Source organism: Vanessa tameamea, chromosome 7, assembly GCF_037043105.1.
Source record: "Vanessa tameamea isolate UH-Manoa-2023 chromosome 7, ilVanTame1 primary haplotype, whole genome shotgun sequence".
Lineage (NCBI taxonomy): Eukaryota > Metazoa > Arthropoda > Insecta > Lepidoptera > Nymphalidae > Vanessa > Vanessa tameamea.
In genome coordinates, this window is record NC_087315.1 from 5,009,090 (window position 1) to 5,026,008 (window position 16,919).

Genomic DNA, 16,919 nt, shown 5'->3' on the forward strand with positions numbered 1-16,919 from the left:
ACCATGAACAGCTTAATAAGAAAGTTATTTGCGAAAGTTTAACTAAATATATTTTTCTATTAATTAATAATAATCAATCAAGAGATCCTAAGTTCCGAATGTTGCGTGTTTGAGTCCAAGTAATGTAATTAATAATTACTGATTTGTCCCCTCATTTGTATTTATTATTCATCTTGAATTTGATGAATGAAAATTCTCTCGAGGGAACTTGTATCCGTCGTTCACCAACCTGCAGTTAAGCAACGTAATTATAATTATAAATATATTATAATATAATGTAACGGATACACGTCGTTACTGAGTTTTAGTTTTTAGTTTATTGTAAAAAGAATAAAATCCTTTCTTATCTACCTATCTGATTACGAATTCAAATACGCAAATGCCCATTTAAAATTTGCGGGTAACTACTTCCCTCCTGACCCATCAATTGAATACGAAACGAGTTGAAGAAGCCTTTTTCTTAATTCAATTTAAGCCCCTTTTTAGCCTCATTTTATGCGAAGATTCTTTAAATTATATTTTTTCGATGTCGTCTTATAATTTCCTTAATGAAAAGTTAACGAAAAGTTATTTTGAGCTGTTACTTATGATTGTGAGGGAACCAAGGACGGTTTTAATTTTTTTTATAATTTATTTATTAACAAACGCAAATTGTAGATATTTGCTTTGTGTTAAAGTCTCATGTTAAATACTACTTATTTTAAATAATAATAATAATCATTAAATTTTAGTTTTTATCCTGTCACCGAAACTAATTGTTTGCTACATTAATTTTGCTAGTATTACTTATTTTGATTTGAGCCTGTCTTGTGCTCATTTGAGTATGAACTTTAGTCTTTGGTAAGTTGTTTTTTTTTAATATATATTTTTGGTTTTGTTTGGATCAATTAAAAACAACAGTTTCTCATTAAATGTAACGGAGAACGAAAACACCATAAGTGATCTTAAAAAATAATTTCTCTGTCAAGATATCTGTACCACCATGGCGTATAAATAGATCGTATTTCTAAAATATTATAAACCGACAACGACAAGAACTGAAAACCAACCATTTAGAACCTTCTGGTATTTTAATTTAGAGCCGAGGTGGCCCAGTGGTTAGAACGCGTGCATCTTAACAGATGATTTCGGGTTCCAACCCAGGCAAGTACCCCTGAATTTTCATGTGCTTAATTTGTGTTTGAAATTCATCTCGTGCTCGGCGGTGAAGGAAAACATCGTGAGGATACCTGCATATGTCTAATTTCTGAAACGAAATTCTGCCACATATGTATTCTACTAACCCGCATTGGAGCAGCGTGGTAGAATATGCTCCAAACCTTCTCCTCAAGGGGAGAGGAGGTCTTAGCCCAGCAGTGGGAAATTTACAGGCTCTTAATGTAATGTAATGGTATTTTAATGTCGCTTGCGGATGTACACTGGATCATTTAACCCATCAAACCAGAACACAACAATACAATATATTAGTGTTCAGCGGAGAATAATTGATGATTGGATTATAATTCAGACGAGTCTAGACAGAGCCCTACCATTGGTCGAATATAAAACATTGCAAAAATCATAACAAAAACTTGATGTAATTATAAAACACACAGTCTACATACCTATAGATTTAAAGCAGCAAGAATTAATTGGAGTTATCGCAACAGCATTATGTAATTTATTTCTGTTTCGCTTAAATCTTTAACGATTTTTAAGTATTAAAAGAGTTCGATAATATTGTATCTTAACAGGCAGCTGTCAATGCCAGTCAACGTTGAATTTATAAAAGAAACAACGTAGAAAAATATACAGGAGTTTTTTATACATGAACCGCAGGTTTCCTAATAATATTTTTTTATTATTACAATAATTATTTTTCTTAATTTAATTTATGTTTATATTTCCAGCTTATTTCTCATTCCCTATTATGTATCAGTGGAAATTTTACTGATCTGTTAGAATAAATCAAAATATATTTTGTAACATAATAGATAAGTTATTTGATTTCGTTAAATAAAGGAAAAAAATAGGCATTCAGTTCAGGGAAGCAACGTTAAGTGATATACTGAAGAATAGCGCTCACATTCCACAAAAGTATTCATATCTTCATACAATACACGGAGTACGTAACATTAAAGTTAAGGAAGTCTGCTATGAGTCTTAAATGGGACATAGTCACATTTAGCGTTAGATAACCATTTATTTACTTAATTTATAAGTATTTTACGGACAGCATCAAATAAACGGCCGAGCAAAATAGATTTCTTGATGGTAAGTGGTCACCACTGTCCATAGACATAAAAATGCTCACCACGCAGCTGAAAATGCTCTTGGCATCGTGATGGATTGGCTTTCACTGAATTTATTAACGTTAAATATCTCTAAAACCCACTATGTCCCTTTCTCAGCGAACTCTGCTACACTGCCTAGTATTCCAGACGTTAAAGCCCATAATTGTCACCCTACACTGACCAATTGTAGCTGCCCTACTATACATAGAAGCTCTTGTGTTAAATATTTGGGGGTGCATATCGACAATACATTAAGTTGGCAAAAGCATATCAGTGTGACAGTTACGCGTGTTCGCAAGCTGATGTCTCCAAGGAAAAGACTAAGAAGAGTAGTTGCTGACCAACTGTTGAAAACCGTATACTTTGCCTTAGCCCAGTCACTTCTTACCTATTGCATATCTGCCTGGGGTGGTACACTTGAAACGTATTTACTTCGCCTTGAGAGAGCACAAAGAGCTGTCTTGAAAATCATGCTGCATAAAATTTATCGGTACCCGACTACCCAACTTTATAAAGACGTATCTGTACTCACTGTCCGGCAGCTCTGTGCACTTAACATCACTTTACGTGTACACGCCTCCTTGACCTACGCCCCAAGATTACGACAGCAAAATAATCGACGTAAAGATCCTGTATGCCCACCTGTCTCCACCAAAACTACTATGGCGAGAAGAAGCTACCCACGTCTTAGCAGCCACCTGTATAACGCAATTAATGAAATCAGCAAAATATACTCCTTACCTAAATTTAAATGTAAAACTCTTATAAGTAGCTTTCTCCAAAAGTTAACGTACGATGAAACTGAACAACTCTTCGCAAAAAATCTCACGAACGCATCTATAAACAGATTTAAATTGCTCCTTTAATATATTAATTAATATCTTCTAATATAAGAAACATGCATACCCACACACACGCACTACACGCACTCTCACACACACCTCACACACCCACACACTCACACACACACTCACACAACACGTACCCATTTCATGCAAATATAAATTATAATTAGTGATAAGTACCTATGGTAAATTAAGTTTTGATACTTACCAAAACCTTTACAAAGTGCAGCGAATTGTGAATGAACTGTAAGAGGAAGGCGCCTGTGTCTGTAACACAGTTTATACTAGCACGGACGCAGACGTTCACTCTGACTCAATAATGTATAATTATAAATAAATAAATGTAACGTAATTTTTAAACTATTTTAGTACTAAATAAGGAAATGAAAATGATTTTTATTTCTTTTTAAAATAACATACAAAAACTTCCTGAGCTATTTTGATTGTGCAACGTACTTTATATATACAAACAAGAGTATAAAAAATAAATCGGTAAATAAAATAAAACAATAAATATAGGCACGTTTTTAAATAAATTAAGCACATATAAGTAAAATACACAATAATGTACCTCGATTTCAAGGTATGTTCATATTGTTGTTCAAGGTATGTGCATGTTTTTATTGAAGTATATATTTAACACGATGCTGATGACTTTTATTACCGTCACGTATTTTCCTTAGATTGTTTGTTTTATTTAAATTGTCGCACAAAAGAACTAAGACAAACGAGCCAATTTTATTATCTTGGTGTGCGTGACAGCTTAACATTCGTCAAACGCCATATTACTTTACTAGTGTGCGTGCACTTAGTGGGTAACTGTTGGCAACAATTTTATTCTAAGCGTTTTCAGCTTTGACAGTCTATCGAAACATATAAATAGTCAAAACTTCTTTGTTTGTTTCTACAACAAGCTAACAACTAATTCAAATTACTTCCAACTAATTATATTATAATTTGTAGAAATTTGCTTGCAATTATGTCTTACAACTTAGAAACATGGCAGGTACCTACATGTAACATATACATACAAATATTTACACATCGAACAAAGTCTACTAACTATGGTCGTACTAGGAGGTAATCGCGAAGTATATTGGTTATACTTCCTCTGAAACTATTGATGAATATTATAAAATAATAGTTAAATCTATTTTATAATTTAAAAGAACGCCAAGAGAAATCCATCCATCTATCCACCAGCAAACAGAAGACCGAGTTAGCTCCGATTAGAGATTTTAAATCGGTTGAGGTACGATACTATAGGTGCCGTTTCGTCGCCAGTGTCGAGACAACTTGGAGAACTGCAGCTTCAATGTTCTCGTTCATCAATTTTGGATGGCAGATGATTACAAAATCTTCATCCAAAATGAGAATCACTGTGTCTTCGTCCTACCTTGAGTGCTGTAGCTACATTTTTGGGCTACTTCTCCGACTGATTTCACAGCGCACTGCGCTTCCTGCTGGCCGAAGTGGATAGAGGATATGTTCGTCACTATTGTAGACTAGTAGGTTCCTCTTTATTTTTAGAGGATTCTTACTCGATCTTCGAGCCTGAGTTTTGAACCAACCGGTTTATTCTTTACTATATATAGGCTGCCCACCCTAATGCCAGATGTTTTTAAACGATTAACCACATTGTCCAACATATTGACTACATCATCCGATGAGAATCACCGAGCGGACAGACAGAATTCCACTTGAAATTAGGTTGAAGGAATATGTATAGACCTTTCAAAAGCGAAAAATATAATATTGCTAAAAGAATAAATAAAGTGACGCAGTCACTGAGACGATAAAATCTAATTAATAAAAAATATTCCCGCTGTCTATTAATTCGTATTTTAATAATTTATAAAGAACGAATCTCAACAGCAATCAACTTCTAAGAGGTTAGCCGAGTTTGCAGTGAAATGACGACAATCTCTTTGTCAGTTAATAATTAAAAAGATTGATATTGTTTATACGTCATTTTATATATATTTGCAGGTTTTTTTTTTAAACAGCTAGACGAACTGGCTATTTATTATTCTACTCATGGTAAATGGTCACCATTCCCACAGACATTGGGCATATGATAATATTAACTTTTCCTAACATCACCAATGGCTCACCAACCTAAAATTTCCACCTAAGCAATTATATACACGATGACTGTAATAACACCAGCTCACTCACCCTTCGAACCGGAACACAACAATACTTTTAGTTTGATGTATGAGATTGTTGTTCGGCGGTGTAATAAGTGATGAATCCATGACGGACCAGAAGTAAAATAAAAATAAGTCTAAATGTATTCTAACCTTTTTTACTAAGTATTTATTGTATATTTCTTCTTTGTATTTATTTTAATAGGCGAAATTCACATTGTACAGTTTTATAGTTAAGCCAAGACAATAATGTGAGTGAAAATGTATTCAACGTCTGATAGCAAGAGTTTACGAGCAGTCGTAAAAGAGTGAGATGAATCCGATGAATACCGCCACAAGTTACTGTCGACACCGGCTCATATAAATCACGGCGTATTCAAAATGAAATCTAATTATTTCTTTAACTTACGAAATTACACAATAAAAATGTTAAAAAATTAGTACACATACAAAATTGACTGCAAAATGACATTATCACGAGGAAATAATAAAAATTAAAGTTCGCATCCGAAATGCTCAAAAGAGATTTTACTGACACGAAATTTAGATATTATGAAAAGTTAAACTTTAACGATGGATAGTGTGTTTAGTGTGTGTATGTTTGTTTATTTTTTTTAATGACTACGATATCAAAGTATGATATAAGGGAAAAAATGCCATCATTAGCGCTGTATAATCATTGCCAACATCATATACAGATCATATCATGACCAAGGAAAGCAATAACAGTATCTCTGAAGTGACTATAAAAAAGAGCGTCATCGATAAGTCTCAGTATTTACCAACGAGGTAAGATATTTCTCCTTGATAGTTCGAAACCCGATACAAAATATTTTTGTAGCAATTACGAATAATTCGATGGCATAAAGAACCTTGCATATTGTATAACAATAACAGGGCTACTCTCTTGTATTCATCTAACTTAACCACACTAACACTCATATCTAATCTAGAGTGTAAATATACTATTTTATACATATATCATATTTCCTAGGAAAAACTGATAATGCCAATCAATAACAGCCAAAAACTTATTATTTATTTTGATGGGTCTTTAAGCTCTTCGAGTGCCAACGTAAAGTTTGCATGCCTCTGCATATTTGTAATATTTAATAGTTCGAAGCGGTTCTACGTCGCTTTTAGTATGCGACGAACAACATAACTTCTTCGAACATTTTCATTCAAGATTTCAAATATTTAAGCCATCACAAACATATTTCGTAAATATAATGTAAATGTCGCTGAGTCCCATAATAGTGAAACCATATAGGTATACATTTTTAAATCTTGCTGTAATAAAGTAAAACGAAACGAGAGGTATCATGGGACACCCGGTTGGCACGAAGTTCCTTTCGCTAACATAACAGATACGAGGAAATAAAATAACAACAGTATATGTAATACTCTCATATTTAAATAAAACAAAAAAATATCCTTTCTAAAGTTATGAAAATAATATTTTATTTTTATTATTTTAAGACAAATACGGGTGACGCACAAACGAACGTATATACTGCAGTAATATAACCTTTATATAGACATAAGCCTGTAAACACATACACTCGAGGAAACACGGACAAGTGACTGTCGAAATTTTACTCTAATTCTGCCTAAGTCTCATACGCAAAGCTTCGTTCAATAGAGATAAATCATCGAAATCAAATTGTGGATACTTTAAAGCAATGATTAAACTTAGCACTGTTTTATTTCATGTAGTCTTATTGCATAAAAACAAGCGTATTTAATTTTTAATATTCGTGCAGTAATTTTTTTATGGAAGTGGTAAATACGTGACGTGAAATCGCTTGGCTTATTTCCAAAGTACATTAAACAAGTTGTGTGTAGATACTTATGAGTATGTATAACTTTATATTTGTCTATAAAAATGTAAAATATAAAAACGTTTTGTCACAATAATTTGTGCCTAGTTTAGTGTTTTGTACATTTAGAATACAAAAAAAATTACTTGAGTTGGGTACTTGGATAAGGTTCCGTATATTTACGTCTTGTTTTTGTTTTAGAAAACGTTTTTATCACACATATTAATAGTGTATTATAAAAACCAACTAAAATGCATTATTTGTTGTTCAAAAATGGTTTTCATTTACAATATCACAAGAAACCGCTATTACTTTAAATATTTTGTTATTAAATAACAGCGACCCCAAACTGACCAGTAATGGTATACTTCAACCGTATAATCAAGATAGATTTTTTAATTATAAATTCAAAACTCAAGTCTAAAGCAATTGATAAATGACGCTATAAACAGATTTTTATGTACAATATAAAAATGACATAAAAGTGATAAGTTAGTATTCATTGATATTCATACAGGATAAATGAATATAGGTAACTAATTGTTTTTAATTAACATATCGTTGTAAATTCATATAAATAATAAATATATATTCTTGACAAATCGAGAGGAATCTCGATATAATTCCGAACCGATAGCGTTCCATTAATTCCATTTAATCTCAGAATCGAATTTGATGAAAATTAGTTTGAAGTAAGCCAGGACGAGTGCGGGCGACAACTAGTTTATTATAAAAGCATCATAATGACAGCCGGTATAAAGGAAAGCAGGAACAATAAGTAACTAACTAAGTAACTCTTATCTTATATAAAATTTTCTCTGAATAAAAGTGTGCCTTTATGTGTGCCTATTGATGCGACTGGGTGTAAAACCGACTCGTTTGTAACGGCCAACTGTATAACGTTTTCGCCGTCATGTGCCATGCGTGGCGCCTATCATAGTATATAGTTATAGTAGTATAGCTTTGTTGCATATTACAAGTGATCCGCCCCGGCTTTGGATGGGTGTGATTTATTAGGTAATAAAGAAAGTGCGCTTAGTATGTAAACATTTAATAGTTCTACATATATTTAAATTGTTAAATCTATTTATAACGTTGAATTATTTATTATTTTATTATAAATATGTAATAAATAAGAAATATGAACGATAATTACATTGTAAAACGTAGATCAATCTATGTCAATGCGTATAAAATTCTCTGTCAACATTAAATATAACCAATAAATACTAAATTAAAACTACAAAAAATATATGATAAACCAATAAATAAATACAGTAAACATTAAAGTCTTTCAATTTTAGTGACGGCTACATTTTTATTACTTCGCTAATTAATAAACCTAGGTTCTACGGTTCATTGCAGTATACTATTTTTTGAATATCATTTTTATATATAGACTTAATTTAATTTGTCGTTCCTTATATAGTTAGGTACTTGGTCTGTCCGATAATCCGATACTAATACATTTTGATCATTATGATATATACTTTTATCAATTTCCGTTGATTATACCGATATATGAAGTTTGAGTTCATATGTTTAAATTTGATATTTGCAACATTTTATAACATTAAATGTAAACATAAAAAGATAATATGGAACCTTGTGGCGTCAATTTAAAGGGCTACAGCCAAAAAGCGTCCTTGAGCCTCATTATTAGTTATACCCACTGTTTTTTTGTTTGATTACTCAAATGACTGACATGAATGAATGACAATAAAATTATGAAAAAATTGAATAGTACAAGAATTATGCCCAGGCCTACGTCATCATGATGCTTTGATATTTTCGTAACCCTGATTCCTTAACTGTTTAATCATTGTGATACACTAAAAAATATGTCGTACTAGCTGATCGCGTAGAATATGAATGAATTTACAAATTAACTTAAAATATTACGGTAATGTAAGACCTCTTTGTATACCACTTTGTTGTGTATTTCAGTCCTTAGGGTGGAATATCCAGAAACGTGAATCGTGATATATATATGATACGTGATAATCGTGAAATGCGAATCAACTCAATTTTAATCGGTAGCCCAAAAATAAAATTTCGAGCTTCTAACTTCAAAATGACGGACTTCCAGACTATCCTATACACGAAATGTCAACCCAATTTCCCTCCTTAGGCGTAAAATATCCAGAAACGCTTAAATGCGGATGAACTTATTTTTAATCGGTTGCCCAAAAATTAAATTTCATGCTTCTAACTTCAAAATGACGTACTTCCAGACAAACTTGTATACGAAATGTCAAACTCTATTTCTCCGCTTAGGCGTAAAATATCCAGAATCGCTTAAAGACTTCCATAAAAACTTTCATTCCTTATTTCACCCCCTCAGAAGTAGAATATCACGAAACGCTTAAATACGTATTTACTCATTTTTGATCAGTATCCCAAAAAAAAAAATTTAATGTTTCTATCATAAAAAATGACTGACTTCTATACAAACTTTCAACCCCTATTTCACCCCCGTAGGGATAGAATATGCGGAAACACTTAAATAAGTATCTACTCCTTTTTAATCAGTATCCCAAAAATAAAGTTTCATGTTTCTAACTTAAAAAAATACGGACTTCCATACAAACGTTAAACCCCTATTTCACCCCTTTAGGGGGAGGATTTCCAAAATGTGCTCCTTAGTGTGTGTCATGATATGTTAGTTTATAAGTGTACAGCCTAAAATAAAAGTTTTATGCTTCTAGTTCTAACAATGACAATACTTTCAACAACTTACAACCCTTCATCCCCTTTTTCAACCCTTTACATCGCTTTTTTCCAAATAAAAAGTAGTCCTTTAATTTAGTCTATGTCCTTTCTCAGGCGCTAGACTATTAGTGTAACAAATTTCATTTAAATCGGTCCAGTAGTTTTGGCGTGAAAGCGAGACAGACAGACAGAGTTACTTTCGCATTTAAATATTAGTATGGATTTGGTAAAATTTAAAATAAAGATAAAACATAATGCATGGGCGCCATATTTCGTCCACCATAATCTGACAAATCCTTGTATTAGTGCAAATCAGATCAATCAAAGTTTCGCTATTGGCAGTGAAGTGTATAGGATTAGTTACATTAAGCTGTGAATCGACAGAAATACGTCCGAAATGTGATTTTATTATCTATTCATATATCATAAGGTTAATATTAAAAAATAATATCGATTATAAACAATCATAATAGGCAAAGAGCTAAGTGTAGATGATAATACGGATACAAAGGAAAAACTGTTAATATTAGCCCACGGACACAAATAGTGGTAGGTTGCCAAGAACTATGGACGTGCCATTTAATTTAACGCTTATCCACATTTGTTCAAACGAGAGCGTAATAGGACGTACAAGTGTTTGCACAGACACAAATTTGGTGTAAGAACCAACCGCCACCTCGTGATTGATATTTCATATAGATATAGATATAGATAGTTAGTCATGATATATTAAGAGATGGATCTTCGTCGTCGTCGTTGATAGAATGGGCGTTACCAATAAATATACTGCGCGGAAACCTCACAACCCTTGTGCCCTAGAATTGGGAAGAAAAATGTCACGGATACAGCACAAACTCGTCCCGCCCTGATTTATTAGGTGATAAAGATATTGACTCGCAATTAGCGCCTAACGGTTACGTAGGAAAATCGTTATAAAACATTTATGATTACATTCTACAAAATAAGGCTGAGGTTCCATTAATATTGTATTACGTATTATTCCAATGTAAATAGTTAAATCTTGTGATAGACAGCTTTATAGAAAAATAAGCTTAAAATAAAAATTAGGGAGAGTATTTTCCACATTATTATTTTTTTTATAAATATTGGATAACATCACATACATTACTCTGATCCCAATGTAAGTAGCTAAAGCACTTGTGTTATGGAAAATCAGAAGTAACGACGGTACCACAAACACCCAGGCCCAAGACAACATAGAAAATTAATTAACTTTTTCTACATTGACTCGCCCGGGAATCGAACCCGGGACCTCGGACCCATGAAAACCGGTGTACACACTACTCGGCCACGGAGGTCGTCATAAATGATCATAAACTTCAGTTAAAAATGGTAAAAGAAAAAAAAATACAAAGCGTATAAGTTTCGGTACAAACTCCACACAGATAATTAAATTTAAACCACGGAGGTCGTCAATATTTATTTATACTTATTTGGATTAAGAGGAAATGCTATATAATAATGTAATATATACAATATAGGTTAACATAACAATATTTGTTTAAGGATTTCCGACAACTATTCCCGAGAAAATAGGGAATTAATGTAATTTAAAGGAGGCCATTTCGAGTAAATTTACGCCTTATAAGATAACCTGGTACCACGTTTCGTTAATTGCTATGACATACGCATCGTGTAGCTCAACTATCAAATAAGAAAAGCAATAAAAAATCCGACGGACGCACACATGGCCAAAAGCGTACAAATATGTATTAAAAACATTTCCTACTGATATACCCAGCAATTTACTGAATATAGATGCTGCTACTATATACATATATGTCTCTACCGAAACAATCCAGCTATTTTCACTACAGCATGACGAATTACAAATACTAATGTCCGGCCGCAGAGAGAATACGTTCCCGACATTTCCATGATCGAATGGACGTTGTAACTTTGAAACGGCGAAGAATTTACAATGAAAATATTAACATTGTTTATTTCTCCTACTAATCAACAATTACTTACTTTTCTTTGTATTATATTCCTATTCAAATTATTATGTTACAATTTTGAGCTAAATTTAATTTTGAATAATTTTAAGATTTTTTTGTTTTTTCCTACTGTGCTGTTATGTCAACTGTGTTTTGTTGAATGTATTACTCTCAGATTGCAAAACAAAAAAGGTAGATGAGTGAGCGGAATATAATAGTGAAGCAATAAAAACAAAATCAAAGCGAAAACACGCGTGTGTAAAGTTGCCTTATTTTATTAATACCTACGTCAAAAATGCTGTCACTTATTTTATTACAATTAAATTACAATTGTTAATCATTAATTATACCTTTTTATATCTTATGTGCTCAAATTCTGTAATAACTCCTTTCAATAATAAAAAATAGATGATAAATTTAATTTCATAAGTAATTGTAATTTTTGGACTTAATTGAAATCATTTTTACTTTTTTATTTGTTATTCATAACTTGGAACACAAAACCTCAATGAATATCGCTTGGTGTTGTCAGGTTACGATGAAATATTTTTCCTCGAAAGTAAGTTAATTTTACGAAAAGGACAAGTCCACTTTCAGTTTTTGATTTTAGCATAAGTATATTTTAGGTATACAAATAATAGATACGATGTCTTGGTAGCATTTCTTTACGTTGGCGAACTCAAAATCAACTACAACTAAGTCCATGACATTTTTAAAGGCGTTTTTTTTTTAAATTAATTTACGAATATGGTACAAACTCGACAACAAAACCAGATAAGCGTAGATTCCTAATGTTCTTTTTAAGAAGTTGGTTTTGCCGCTTTGTAACTGTCTACTCTCTTTATCTCTTTGCACACAATGCTTTATCTAATTTAATGTTCCCAATCAGTTAATTTGCTCTCCTTTTTCTCTATAAATAATGTACAATTTGTAAAACTGACAATATAATATATATTTTAAAACTTTCTTCATTATGAAGTTTATTTTTTTAGTAATTATTATCTGTTATCATATTCAGCTTTTATATTAATATTACATAGACAATTCAAATATGTTCAAATAAAAAACAAAAGCGATAATTTTTTTTTATATTTTACTGCACTTATAAATTAAAAGTTAAATATAAAATTTGTCAATTTTACGAAATCACTACATTAGAATATAAATAAATATAACGATTTACTAAAAAAAATCTAGGATTTTTCCCTATCCTGGCAGCCCCACACGCACACTGGCACAAGTGTTTCTACAGAGCTGTCACACGTGGTAAATTTCTAAAAACACAATGTTCCACGCATTCCATCTGCTCTTTGCTATGTATCTGAGGTATCACTATTCATAATCAACTTACATCCGTATGTTTAAAACCGTTTTCTCTAACTTTACATCTAACGTTTTCTTTTTATGAAATCGGTAGGCGTACAGGTGAATGGGTCACCCGATGGCAAATAATCACTACCACCCACAGACATTGGCGCCTTAAAATATTAATGATTCCCGAAGTAAATATGCAGATACGATATAGGCCGAAAGCGAAATTTTCCCGGATGTGTCACGATGCGTGCGACCTAGGCATAACAGTAACTACTATCTATTACAAGTAAAAGTTAAGAAGAAATATTAAAATTATTTTAAAACTTAACGTATTTTCAGCGTTTATATATGTACACTTTGACATTAACATCGCTATTTGGTTATATGTTTAGAAGTAATGAAAAAATAATCATTGATTGAGTTTTATTATCGAAACGTTACTTTTAGAACAAAGGATCGATACGTGAAAATTGAATTGCAACTTAAAACCATACAAGACTGACAGTAACATGAAATAAAAGTATTTATATTTCTTACTAGCTGTGACCGCGACTTCGAGTGCGTTTGAATTTAACAAAAAAGTTATTGTTCAGTTCGCAGATTTTACTATAACTTATTAATTCTATATTAGACAGCTTATGTGATATTAAGTCGTTGGTGGGAGGCACCCGACGTAACAGCGAAGTGACATGCGCGGGGGCGCGCGCGGTACTGGACAGTATTTGGACGTTGCACCGTGACTTTATTATTATTTTACACATAATTCTAAAATAAACAGTTACTCCTTATTACATCAGCTATGTTCCAGTGAAAGACCCGTCCAAATCGGTCTAGCCGTTCCAGAGATTAGCCGAAACAAACAGACAGACAAAAAGTTTAAAAAATGTTATTTCGGTATATGTACCGTGTATAGATACATATGCATTTGCATTGCAGTAAAAGTAAAAAGCGGTTATTTTAATATTACAAACAGACATTCCAATTTTATTATATGTATAGATTCAAGAATTTATTACTTTAAATGTTATGTTACGTTTCGTTATTTGTTGGTTTCATCGAAAGGACAGAGCAAACCAAAACAAAATGGATAAAAAATATGTTTCATGTATAAGTAAATATAAAATTCTTGTGTTCTTATATTTTTTGTTTAAAGTAAACAATTTGTATTTGCGACCAGCATCGAATATTAAGAGTTTATTTAAACGAATATGTTCTGAAATAAGGAATAACAAACTTAACTTTATTTTTATACTTTTCAGTGTTCAAAAGAATATAATGTTGAATGTTATTACAGAAAATAAAATAAAACCATGCATAGCTTTTATAATAAAATTCGTTATGTAAACTAATATCCAATATAATATAAAGTACTGAGTTTTAATACTTTTAGCAACTTAAACAAAGTGCATTTTATTAGTTTTAAATCTTTAAAGAAAAATTGATCATCATTCGTTTTACAAACTTCCTTGAATGTGACCCAATATAACTCTTCTAATCTTTAGTCTTTCTAATTTAATGAGATATCGCGTCTCTTTTATACTATAGGTACACAGAGAGGTAAATAGGTCAGCTGATGTTAAATGGTCCGCCTATATACACATAATAGGAACCATTTCTTATGACTTAAATGTATGTTTATACAATTTGACCCGACATTGTAGCAATGATTTTATGTTATTTGACATTAATAAATTCATATATAGATTTAAGTTGACAGAGGGTACTATGTACATACCAATAAAATCCAGAAGACAAATTGGTAACCTAATTACTTACAATATTAATAATTATTTTATGTCTAATGTTACCAAGGATCATATGTATAATAAAAATAATAATTTAATTTATATTAACACTGATAAAAGTAATTTAAATTGAATTTTAAGACAATAGAGGTAGTCTCTGGCTCAAGTGTTATTAATACTAATATGAATTTACCTAATATTAATTTATCCTTGGTTAAATTCCTAAATTTTAAAATTAGAAATAAACAAAACAATAATAATAGTAAACTTGTAAACCTGGTGCACCAAAACATTCAAGGAATGACAGGAAAAGATTTATAAATTGAGTTATTCATAAACACTAATGCCATCGATATTTTATGTATAACATAACATTGGCTTGTAAATTATCAGTTTATGTTTAACTGCAGTGGTCACCTGATGGCTAGTATGTTCAGTAGAAAAAAGCTATATGGGGTGGCTCATGAATACTTATTAACAAAAATCTAAAATTTAAAGAACGTAGGGATGTTGTAAGCCTTTCTATTGAGCAGACTATTGAAATAGCCTGTGCAGAGCTTGAGCATGTCATTGTTGTATGCGTATACAGACCTCCTAGCGGGTTATACGAAGCATTTGAGAAAATATTGGAAAGTGCATTATTGAAATTATCTGGATCAAATAAATATATTTTTATTTGTGGTGACTTCAACATAAATTTATTAGAAAACTATAGCACAAGTATTAGATTCAGATAATTATTATATTCATATAACCTCATTCACTTATTCTTAGAGCCAACTAGAATCACTGAATCCACTGCAACATGTATTGACAACATATTTACCAATTGTGTACCTAATCATAAATGTATTATAAATATGTTAAGTTCTAATCATTGTGGATAGTTGGCTCCATTTAATTCGCAAATAAAAAATAATGCTAAGTATTTAAGACAGACATTTGTTCCAATCAATTTGTATCGAATTGAGAAGTTCAGAAGTAATATCATGGCAAAGCTCTCATATTTAGAATTAAATGATAATTCAAATGAGCTTTATAACATTTTTTTTAAATTAATATAACAAAATTTAATGCCATATTTACTTCCAAGACAGTCAATTCTAGGAATTTTCTTAAATTTAATGATTGGGCGACTGTCGGAATTCACAAGAGTAGGCAGAGGTTGTATGAACTTTTTAGTGAAAGATCATACAACCGGTATTTTTCATTTATCAGTTATGTTAGTGCCAACTCTAAACTATTCAAACGTTTATGTCATACAGCTAAATCATTGTATATAAAAAAAAATATTTTGACGCACCTGATAAAATTAAAATGACATGGAAAATTATTAATTGCGAAACTGGAAGAGTCAAAAATAACATCTCCGTCTTTAGCTTATCTATTGATAACAATTTATTTTCCGCAGATCGGGATGTTGCAACTGTTTTTGAAAAATTTTTTGCTGACATTCCATTTTCGACTACTAACTCATTAAATTCCTCTCCTACCGTTGCCGAATCATTATTAAAAAACAATGTGGAAGAATGTAATATTAGTTTTAAATTTAATACAGTAAGTGTAAATGATGTAATAAGTTCCTTCAGATCACTAGATATTAAGAAAGCGGCCGATCTGTGGGGGATCTCTGTTAAGGTAGTCAATTCAATAATTGATGTAATCGCACCCTACCTTGTCACTATAATTAATAATTGTGTCCTTAGTGGCATGTTTAGCGAATAAAGAAAGCATCGGAATCCTACAAGTATAAACCCTGACATGTTTATTTACTGCAATATAGCAGCTTGGAATAATAGCCTACAAATACTTTTCGATAAAAGATAAATAGTCGTTCACTCATGTACAGAATTGGGCTATTTATAGCCTGTTACTGTATTTCATTTCTTTTGTTATAAATATGATATTTCTGCAACGAATACATACCTCATACTAAAAGTTTGGAACTGCAACTGTAATTAAACTGCGCTTCCCAGTACCTAAAACTCGGATAACATTGTTTAATTGACGGAGTACCTTTGCTACGATACCCAAAAAGATAGAATACAATGTATATAGGTTTTCAGTTGTAATGATAATTATTAGGTAGTCACAAACAATAT